The following is an 8,103-nucleotide window of genomic DNA, read 5'->3' on the forward strand; positions in this document are numbered from 1 at the left end:
AGAACCTTTTTTCCCTTTAGAGATAACATAACAATTGCTTGTGAGCAAATCTAGATGGTTACTTACATTAGGGCTTATCTTGGCTCTGTTTTCCTTGTTCTCTCAGTCATAACTTTTAGATCCCACGCCTACAGGCTGCTGTGTCAACTAGAAATTTCAGAATACCACATTTTATCAATAATCAAACCCTCCGACTATTTATAAAGAAAGTGGGCTATATGAAATCAAGCGACAAAACCTAGTCAAAGGCGTGAAATGGTGGCGTAACGGGACTGGAGGAGGCGAGGAAAAGTGGCACCTAGAAGAATGAAAGGAAAACGTAGAGAGAGATTGAAACGGAAAGAGATATGAGAAAACTGAAAATACATGCATTGTTCTCTTTGCCTTACCCACGTATATTTATCCACGACTAAACGGTATTTTATACTCCGTACATCTTCTAGCGCTTGACGACCAACCTTGAGAGATCTGAGGTGTTCCATTATCTTACTTGGAAGGTAGCGTATATAAAGTACTAAAACAATGCTATAAACACAAATATAGGTATCTGTCAAATGTCATAAACCGATAAATCACCTGTACCGCTACGCACATTGCAGAGAGTGAGTAACTTTTATCAGAAAGATGATTCTGATTGAGTGTTGAAGGAGATCAAAGAGCGTGGGTCGTCAGTCTTATATTCATCCCCCTCCCTCTCCCTTGGACAGAAGCAGTTTCCCAAGTCTTTGTACACAGTAAATTCTGGGTGTAAGTGTGAGAAAGTGTTCTGAATGTTTGTGTAGCATGTTTCTGGGGTGGAACACGGGCTGCAACCTGATATTTAGCTAGTGGGGCGTGGGAAACCGCCTAAAACCACATCAATGCTGGCCGGTACGGTGTCCTGAAATTCGCACCCACAAACTATCGAGGAAAGGTCCTCCAACCTCTTCGTCCGATCTTCGCCCGGCAGGTAGAATCGCCGCTCGGCAAGTAGGAGGCCGAAGGCTTTATTTTACGGCAATCTGTGCTCGAAATAGTGTTGCCAGCAACGTTTTTGCAACACGTAAATGCCCAGGCCTTATCCGTCTCAGTTCTTGTCTCTACCTTCAGTCCGGAACCGCGCTCTTGCTACGGTCGCAGGTTCGAATCCTGCCTCGGGCATGGATGTGTGTGATGTCCTTAGGTTAGTTAGGTTTAAGTAGTTCTAAGTCTAGGGGACCGATGACCTCAGTTGGTAAGTCCCATAGTGCTTAGAGCCATTTGAATCATTCTTGTCTGTACTTGTTTGCCTTTCACTCTCAGCCTCGATTCTTCTTCCTCAGCCGATAGTGCTCCTGTGTCAAGTCACGCAAACAACTTTGATTCGTTCTTGGTGATTAGATTAGTGTAATCAATTACACGAACCACTGCTCCAAAAATACAGTAGCTGCTACAGGTAAATAAAATTGGGCAAATGAGACAATCAGCGAGAAATCCATGAACGTGATAAACACATCTACAACTAGAGCGAAAGAAACAGGCAAGATCTGCAGTACTGAACATAAAGTTTATTCTACAACGGTTATTAAGACGCCTGAGCGTTTTTGAAGCTCCATCAAGCGTTTTAAATGGGCATAATTTGCCAACTGTTATTACTTTATTGCGATGATTGTATACATTAATTTGCACGCCCTGTAACTCTGGCCAACTCGAGTCTTTTACTTTAATAAATTCTTTGAGCTCTTCCACCAAAGCATCGCAAATTCCTTGTACCATGAAGTATACGGAAGAGAAATTAACTTTAAAGACATAAAAGTTTTGAGTGCGTCGCTTCCGGCAGCTCAAAATGTGGAAGAAAAGACATTTTAAACATTTACAACAAAATTGCTAATTAATTATTTAGTGTTAGTCGACCAGTTTCGGGCTTCGCCCATTTTCACAAGCCGCTTGTTACACATAACTAAGTCTGTTACGAGTGGATCCGTTGACTGTAGATAATAAAGGTATCATAAATAATATCGTTCATATGGTATTTGGGATGTGTTTGGTGTGGACAGTTCTATTTACGTCGCCACACTTGAATGTGTCTCACATCTACGTTCGAAGATGTTACAATTGTATTTACACCTTACAGTAGCGTATTTTGTTAATGTATGTGCAATATATATATATGATTTTGTTACGCTCATTACCAAGCATGATGTGATTCACGTGACAACGATATTTTATATACAGTGGAGAATTTGGTCTCATTGGATTACGATAGCTTATTTATTGCAGGCATTATTGCAATTTTGACAGAAACACAGTCGACACCAACATCATTTATAAAGTAGCCAAAACATGAAGATATAACTATTCTGCAGTTAAAAAAACGAATACTACGAGTGTAATAATGCCTACGTTGGTCAGACGGATGATGAAGGGGACCTAGGCGTGAAATGACTGAAATTTTTTTCACCATCTGAAAGGAAGATGTCTCCCGTTTCCAAAAATGTATTTTTTGTCTACTTTTCAATTGTTGATTTCATTTTAAATGCTACTTGAAAAAATGTCTGCGAACGAGCCACGCTGATGCGACAGCCAAGGAATATCACCATAAACATTCTTGCCTGCCACGTCATGGAAACAATAAAGCCAATATACAGGGAACTCGCAGATACAAAATTACTTTGCAGATGTCTACATGACCGTATACAAAACCCTAATGAGAGTTCCAACAACTGCGTTGGCAAAGAGTACCAAAAACAGTGTTTTTTCGATTAACAGTACTCAGTTGTAATAGATACTGTTATCTGTTTCAGTGATAGTGTAATAAGCACGACAAAACTAATGGACAAATTAGGCATCCAACCACGAAATAATATGATGGCTGCGTTGAATGTCAAAGATTGTCAGCAGGTAGTTGAAGCTGTAAGGGTTGCGTAAGTCAGCACTAACGGTCCAGAGTAAGGAAAAGATTCCTGAAAAAGTCTACAGAGAATGAAGAAGCAGCTGAATAGCAAGAATAAAGCTGCTGGAATGTTCTGAAACAGGAATACGGTGAGTCAAAAACACTGAGTACAATCTTTTATCATTTTCTCGAAGCTACAATTTCAGGACATTAGGTACATATATCTTCACAATGATTTGGACTTTAACTCACCGAATTCCTCCAAAGCGAACCGTCTATTACACAGAGTGTCGAATTTCGTAAACTACAGTACGTTGTTGTTGTTGTCGTGGTGTTCAGTCCAGAGACTGGTTTAATGCAGCTCTCCTGCTACTCTATCCTGTGTAAGCTTCTTCATTTCCAAGCAACTACACCCTACATCCTTCTGAATCTGCTTACTGTATTCATCTCTTGGTCTCTCTCTACGATATTTACCCTCCACGCTGCCCTCCAATACTAAATTAGTGGCCCTTTCATGCCTCAGAACATGTTCTACCAACCGATCCCTTCTTCTAGTCATGTTGTGCCACAAATTCCTCTTCTCCCCAATTCTAATCAATACCTCCTCATTAGTTATGTGATCTACCCATCTAATCTTCAGCATTCTTCTGTAGCGCCACATTTCGAAAAGTTCTATTCTCTTCTTGTCTAAACTACATATCATCCGTGTTTCACTTCCATACATGGCTACACTCCATATAAATACTATGAGAAAAGACTTAGTGACACTTAAATCTAATCTCGATGTTAACAAATTTCTCTTCGTCAGAAACGATTTTCTAGCCATAGCCAGTCTATATTTTATATCCACTCTACTTCGACCATCCTCAGTTATTTTGTTCCTCAAATAGCAAAACTCATCTACAACTTTAAATGTTTCATTTCCCAATCTAATTCCTCAGAACACTTGATTTAGTTAGACTAGATTCCATTGTCCTCGTTTTGCTTTTGTTGATGTTCATCTTACAGCCTCCTTTCAAGACACTGACCATTCCGTTCCACTGCTCTTGCAGGTTGTTTGCTGTCTCTGGCAGAATTACAAGGTGATCGGAAAACCTTAAAGTTTTTATTTCTTCTCCATGGATTTTGATTCTTACTCCAAATTTTTCTTTTGTTTCCTTTGCTGCTTGCTCAATGTACAGATCGAATAACATTGGGGATAGGCTACAATCCTTTCTCACTCCCTTTCCAAACAATGATTCACTTTTATGCCCCTCGACTCCTATAACTGCCCTCTGGTTTCTGTACAAATTGTAAATAGCGGTACGCTCCTGTTATTTTTCCCCTGCCACCATCAGAATTTGAAAGAGAGAATTCCAGTCGGCCCTTTCAAACGCTGTCTTTAAGGCTACAAATGCTAGAAATACGGGTTTGCCTTTCCTTAATCTACCTTCTAAGGTAAGTCGTAGGATCAATATTGCCTCACGTATTCCAACATTCGTACGGAATCCAAACTGATCTTCCCAAAGGTCGGCTTTACCAGTTTTTCCCTCCGTCTGTAAGGAATTCGTGTCAGCCTTTTGCAGCCGTGACTTTTTAAACTCATAGTTCGGTAATTTTCACACCTGTCAAGACTTGCTAGCCTTAGAATTGGAATTATCATATTCTTCTTGAAGTCTGTGGGTATTTCGCCTGTCTCATACATCTTGCTCACCAGATGGTAGAGTTTTGTCAGGACTGGCTCTTCCAAGGCCGTCAGTTCTAATGGAATGTTGTCTACTCCCAGAGCCTTGTTTCGACTTAGGTCTTTCAGTGCTCTGTCAAATTCTTCACGCAGTATCATATCTTCCATTTCATTTTCATCTACGTCCTCTTCCATTTGCATAATATTGCCCTTAAGTACATCGCCCTTGTAAAGACCCTCTATATACTCCTATACACTCCTTCCACCTTTCTGCTTTCCCTTCTTTGCTTAGAACTGGGTTTCCATCTGAGCTCTTGACATTCATGCAAGTGGTTCTCTTTTCTCCAAAGGTCACTTTAATTTTCCTGTAGGCAGTATCTATCTTACCCCTAGTTAGATAAGCCTCTATATCCTTACATTTGTCCTTTAGCTATCCCTGATTAGCCATTTTACACTTCCTGTCGATTTCATTTTTGAGACGTTTGTGTTTCTTTTTGCCTGCTTCATTTACTGCATTTTTATATTTTCTCCTTTCATCAATTAAATTCTATATATTTCCTCTTACCCAAAGATTTCTACAAACCATCGCCTTTTTCGTCCTTAATCCTTCTCCGCCTTCACAATTTCATCTCTCAAATCTGCCCATTCTTCTTCTACTGTGTTCCTTACCCGTGTTCTTGTCAATTTTTCCCTAATGCTATCTCTGAAACTCTCTACAATCTCTGGTTCTTTCGGTTTATCCAGGTCCCATCTCCTTAAATTCTCACCTTTTTGCAGTCTCTCCAGTTTTAATATACAGTTCATAAGCAATAGATTGGGGTCAGAATCTACAACTGCCCCTGGAAATGTCTTACAATTTAGAACCTGGTTCCTAAATCTCTGTCTTATCGTTATATAATCTGTCTGAAACCTTCCAGTGTCTCCAGGCCTCTTCCACGTATACAACCTTCTTTCATGATTGGATACCATTAAATTATGATCTGTGTAAAATTCTGCCAGGCGGCTTCCTCTTTCATTCCTTACCCCCATTCCATATTCACGTACTACTTTTCCTTTTCCTCCTATCGAATTCCAGTCCCCCATCCCCAGTTTTCGCCTCCCTTCACCATCTGAATAATTTCTGTTATCTCATCATATACTTCCTGAATCTCTTCGTGTTGTGCGGAGGTAGTTGGCATACAAACTTCTACCACTGTGGTAGGTGTGGCCTTCGTGTCTATCTTGGCTACAATAATGCATCACTACCCTGTTCGTAGTAGTTTACCTGTGCTTCTACTTTCATTATCGAACCTACCCCTGCATTACCCCTATTTTATTTTGTATTTACAGCCCTGTCTTCACCCGACCAGAAGTCTTGTTCCTCCTGCTACCGAACTGCTCTCATTCCCACTATATCTAGCTTCAACCTATCCATTTCCCTTTTTAAATTTTCTAACTTGCCTGCCCGATTAAGGGTTCTGATATTCCACGGTACCATCCCTGTCTAGGGATGTCAGTTTCTTTTCTCCTGATAACGACGTCTTCCTGAGTGGTACCCGCCCGTAGATCCAAATGGCGGACTATTTTACCTGTGGAATGTTTTACCGAAGAGTACACCACCATCATTTAACCATACAGTAAAGCTCCATGCCCCGTGAAAAATTACGACTGAAGTTTCCCCTTGTTGTCATCCGTTCACAGTACCAGCACAGGAAGACCGTTTTGGTTAATGGTACTAGGCCAGGTTAATCAAATGTCCAGACTGTTGCCTCTGCAACTACTGAAAAGGCTGCTGCCCTTCTTCAGGATCCACTCGTTTGTCTGACCTCGCAACAGAGACCCCTCCGTTGTGGTTCCTGTTTCTCTTCATTCACATCAGATACATCTTATACCCTAATAGGGCCTTCAGCGTACGCTTTCCACCTACCCGCTGTCTCCTCTGAATTTAATAGTGGAATTCCCGTTGCACTCTTAATATTATCACCCATTACTTTAATATCAGCAACTGTTGTTTTGACTTTCCTGTATACTGAGTCAGTCATTCCGACAACCGTTTCTTTTTCTATTTCTTCACATTTTTCATGCAACCATTTCGTCTTAACTTCCCTGCACTTTGTATTTATTTCATTCCTCAACGACTTGTATTTCTGTATTCCTGAGTTTAACTGAACATTTTTTTACCTCCTCCTTTCATTGATCAATTGAAGTATTTCTTCTGTTAACCATGGTTTCTTCGTAATTACCTTCTTTCTATCTACTTTCCAACTTCGGAGATTTCCCATTTTAGAGATGCCTAATCCTCTTCAGCTGTGCTGCCTACTAAGGTATTTCTTATTGCTGTATACATAGCCTTTGAGTACTCCAAGCGTATCTTGTCATTCCTTAATACTTGCATATCCCTCTTCTCTGTGTATTGATTCTTTCTGACTAATCTCTTAAACTTCAACCTACTCTTCATCACTGCTCAAGTGTGATCTGCCTGTACATCTGCTCATAGGTGCGCATTACAATCCAGCGTTTGATTTCGGAATCTCTGTCTGACCATGAAGTAATCTGAATGAAATCTTCCCGCATCACCCGACCTTTTCCAAGTACTGTATATCCCTTCCTCTTGTGATCCTTGAACAGAATTTTCGTTATTACTAGATGAGATTTATTGCAGAACTCAGCGACTTGTATTTCTGTATTGCTGAATTTCCCTGGACATTTTTGTACTTTCGTCTTGCATCGATCAGGTGAAGTACTTCTTCTGTTACCCGTGGTTTCTTCGAAGTTACCTTCTTTGCACTTATGGTTTCCTTTCCAACTTAGGTGATTTTGCCTTTTAGAAATGTCTACTCCTCTTCAATTGTACTACTTACTGAGCTATTTTTTTAATTTCTGTACCTATAGCCTTCTAGAAACTCAAGGGTATCTCGTCATTCCTTAATACTTCCATATCCCAGTTCTATACATATTGATTCTTTCTGACTGATCTGTTAAGCTTCAGCCTACTCTTCATTACTACTATTTTGTAAAAAAAAATGATCTTATGGCATTGTTGGCCGGGAGGCCCTATGCTGGGGAGTTCGGCCTTCGTATTGCAAGCCCTCTTCAGGTGACGCCACATCGGCTACTTGCGAGTCAATGATGATGAAGGACACACAACACCCGGACCCCTGCCATGAATCGAACCTGGGCCCCCTGCGTGGTCGGCGGTAACGCTATCGCTACACTATGGAGGTGGACTACTACATTGTGATCCGAGTGTATATCTGCTCCTGGGTACGCCTTACGATTCAGTGTCTGATTTCGGAATCTCTCTCTGACCATGATGTAATCTAACTGGAATCTTCTCGTATCACCTGGCGTTTTCCAAGTATATCTCGTCCTCTTGTGATTCCTGAACAGAGTATTCGCTATCACTAGCTGAAATTTCTCCTCTCTTATTGCTGAAATTCGTCTTTCACCTCTCTCATTCCTTGACCCGTGCCCATATTCTCCTGTAGCATTTTCTTCCACTCCTTCCTCTTCAGCTGCGTTCCAGTCCCCGACGACTGTTGAATTTTCATCTCCTTTTAATTACTGTATTATCCGTTCAGTATCCTCATATACTTACTCTATCTCTTAA

This window comes from Schistocerca gregaria, chromosome 2 (assembly GCF_023897955.1).
Source record: "Schistocerca gregaria isolate iqSchGreg1 chromosome 2, iqSchGreg1.2, whole genome shotgun sequence".
Classification (NCBI taxonomy): domain Eukaryota; kingdom Metazoa; phylum Arthropoda; class Insecta; order Orthoptera; family Acrididae; genus Schistocerca; species Schistocerca gregaria.